Source organism: Sinocyclocheilus grahami, unplaced genomic scaffold (assembly GCF_001515645.1).
Source record: "Sinocyclocheilus grahami isolate Dianchi unplaced genomic scaffold, SAMN03320097.WGS_v1.1 scaffold525.1, whole genome shotgun sequence".
Lineage (NCBI taxonomy): Eukaryota > Metazoa > Chordata > Actinopteri > Cypriniformes > Cyprinidae > Sinocyclocheilus > Sinocyclocheilus grahami.
Window position 1 is genome coordinate 31,051 of NW_015505704.1, and position 3,370 is coordinate 34,420.

Sequence of the window (3,370 nt, forward strand, 5' to 3'; positions counted from 1 at the left end):
GTGAGTGAGTGAGTGTGTGTGTGTGTGTGTGAGTGTGTGTGTGTGCGTGTGTGTGTGTTTAAGTGGTTCAATCAGAGTATCTGGCAGCTCTCACATGCTGGTTTATTTGCTCGATCTGTCATCAAACACACAATTCACAGCAGCCATTAGATGGATTACATCAACCGAGCAAACAGCCGTCTGTCTGTCTCTGTGTGTATCTGTGTGAGTGAGTGTGTGTATGTTTGTCTGCTTAATTCCTCTTAGCATCATTGATATCTGACCGTCAGTGTTGTGTCTCTCGGTCTGTGTGTGAGTGTGTATGAGAGCATCTGTGCTCACATCTGAAGTGCAAATCAAGCATTTTGAAGTGTTCCTGCAGCTCAAACAGTGGATCACGACACTGGCAACCCTAAAGTCAAAGTTCAATTCACAGAGAATGCATGAACTGATCAAAATGTGCCTTCAATACAACGTAAGCTGCTTTGGATAAAATTCTGACAAATGCATAAATGAAAATGATGCTGGGGTATTCCACACACACACACACACACACACACACACACACACAGTCAGCTGAGCATGTGAGTGCAGGTGTGTGTGAGTCTGACTAGAGCAGAGATGTGCTGACTGTCCAGTTTCCATGGGAACATCTTCATCTGCGCAGCATTCATGTGTCAGAGTGTGTGTTCATGTGTGTGTGTGTGTCCTTCACGGCACCTGTCTGCTGCGCGTCACGCCTGCGCTCATATCACATCAGCAGCCTTGACTGAGAGTGTGTGCTTTCATCAATCAAGAACCAAAAGATCACATTTACAGAATACTAAACAAGCAGAATATCTGATCCTGTCTAAAAATATTAAAGCTATTATTAAAGACATCTTACACACTGTCCACGTGTCTTGTGTTCTCATGTCATTGCATTGAGAAGAACATTATTTAAAATGATTATTTTTCCTCCTGCAGACGTCACGAACAGTGGAGAACCTTCCCAGGAGTGGCCGGCCGACCAAAATTACCCCAAGAGCACAGCGACGACTCATCCAAGAGGTCACAAAAGACCCCACAACAACATCCAAAGAACTGCAGGCCTCACTTGCCTCAGTTAAGGTCAGTGTTCATGACTCCACCATAAGAAAGAGACTGGGCAAAAATGGTCTGCATGGCAGAGTTCCAAGACCAAAACCGCTGCTGAGCAAAAAGAACATAAAGGCTCAACTCAGTTTTGCCAGAAAACATCTTGATGATCCCCAAGAATTTTTGACGAGACAAAAGTTGAACTTTCTGGAAGGTGTGTGTCCCATTACGTCTGGCGTAAAAGTAACACTGCATTTCACACACACACACACACACAGAACATCTGGGTTTGATCCGGATTAAAGATCGGGGTAACTTACTTCTGATCCAAACCCGCTTGCTCTGATCCCGGCACAACACTGCATTTCAGCAAAAAAAAATTCTTTCTCTCTCCTCTGTATCCTCCGTATGTTCTATGTTCTGTATTCAATTATATTTAATTTAATTTAGTTTCATTTAATTTTTTTACCTCTCGGCGGGACCTCGGCCCTCTCACACGCGGCTCCTCGCTGCCGGAAGACACCAGCTCAACCGTGACGCACAACGCACGCAACTTCCGCTGACAGCAGCGTTCACGAGTTCCGCTGCCAGAGATGCTTCTGTTTCGAGGAGCGAGCAGCATCCGGGGCTCCGTCTTTAGCGGAAGCGTTTATAAACCTAAATGTAGAACAAGAACATTCACACAGAAAATATACTTAAAGAGGATTTATAAAATGTACTCGCTGTTATAGTCATAGTGGCATCAAAGGAAAAATTAAATTAAATTAAATATATCCAGGGAATATAAATTAACAAAAGCAAAGCTATGTATATTCGTTTAGCCTTTTTTATTATCTTTTTAAAATTAATTAATTTTTCGATCTTTTTTTGTTAATGCATAGGCTATCTTTTCTTTGTCTCAGTAATTCCGCTGCAGAGCCGGTGTTCGTGAATTCAGTCCCCTGTCCCCCTCACAGCGCCTGCGCAGCTTCACAGTGTTGCCAAGTCCGCGGTTTTCCGTGGTACCACCAGTCATGTGTTGGCAACCCACCAGTCAATAAAGAATATTATTGCCCAGCGTGTATTATCTGAATCAGAATATTATGAAAGTTTTGTAAATAGTTTTTGCTTGCTTTTCAAAATTGCACTTGTATTGACTTTGTGTTTCTAAGATTGTATATTTTAGTTTGTATGGTTTAAAATCTGCTTTTCTGTTGTACTGTATTGTACTATTGTATTTTTAAAAAGTGATTAATTTATTTTTGATTGTGATTTCCCACTGTTTAAACTTAATGTCATTAAAATGACCAGAACGTCTTGAAATTGTGTAGTTTTGTAAAAAATAAATAAAGTGTATCTTTAAAGATATGTTCCCCCTGTGTGTTTAGTGTCTTAGTTTAAGGCACTATTCTGCAGATAAAAGTGGCTAGACATAATTATGAGATTTTAGAAGCACATCAGGAGCATCACTCTGAGTCACCTAAAATAATAAAAGAGAGACTAGTCAGTGTGCAATATAGTTGATTTGTCTGCTGGCTGTCTCACGACAGTCGCGGACGCTTTACGGCAGAGCCAGAGGCTGCGAGGTGAGCGTGAGCTGCTTACTTTCTTCATGAAGCAGCAGAGACGCGGAGCTAATGACGAATACACCAGTGTTTAAACGCACAGCAGTTCTGTTCGAGCTCAGTGTTCACGGCACACGTGTTTAAAGCTAAAGGTAAGAGAGTGTAGTAGCAGAGGAGTAACGCTGTGTTTACCTGCGCAGGTGATGAGCTCGGATCCGGCTGCTGTCTGCTGAGCTTGAGTCGTGTTTCTCTGACCGGGGGGTAACGCGTTACACCTAATCACAGTACCGTTTAAAAAAGTAACCAGTAAAGTATTACTCTTTTATTGCTGAAGAGTGCAGAAGCGTCTTGTTCTACATCTGCTTCTTCGGCGGTGCATGTGTTCGCTGAGCTCTACCGGTACCCGCAGCTGTTAGTTTGAGCTGCTCTCTGCTGCACAGAACACAGATGTGCTTCACTTCGCTTCTGCTGTCAAAGGCCTTTACATTTGCCACACATGCAACTTTTATATTAAAAACAAACATGAGAAAAAGTGATGCAAAAGTAACGTACTTCGCATAACGTTCCATAAAAAGTAACTAAGTAACAAAATTAGTTACTTTTTGGTGGAGTAGTGCAATATTGACAGTTCTGATGATTTGTGTAGTTTATTGAATAACCCTGTTAATGCTGGGTAATGTGTGTTTGTGTGTGTGTGTATCTGTGTATCTGTGTGTGTGTCTGTGACGTGTGTGTGTGTGTGTATCTGTGTGTGTGTGTGTGTCTGTGAC

At 42.1% G+C, this 3,370-nt stretch overlaps 1 protein-coding gene across 1 annotated transcript in view; it reads left to right on the forward strand.

The window, feature by feature from the left end:
* Window positions 1–2,570: 2,570 nt before the first annotated feature.
* The window catches only part of LOC107555105 (protein CutA homolog), a 5,270-nt gene continuing 4,470 nt past the window's right edge, over window positions 2,571–3,370 (forward strand). The window contains exon 1 of the mRNA XM_016237795.1: window positions 2,571–2,621. The gene's annotated coding sequence lies outside the window, so the exon portion shown is untranslated. The remainder of the gene's footprint in view (window positions 2,622–3,370) is intronic.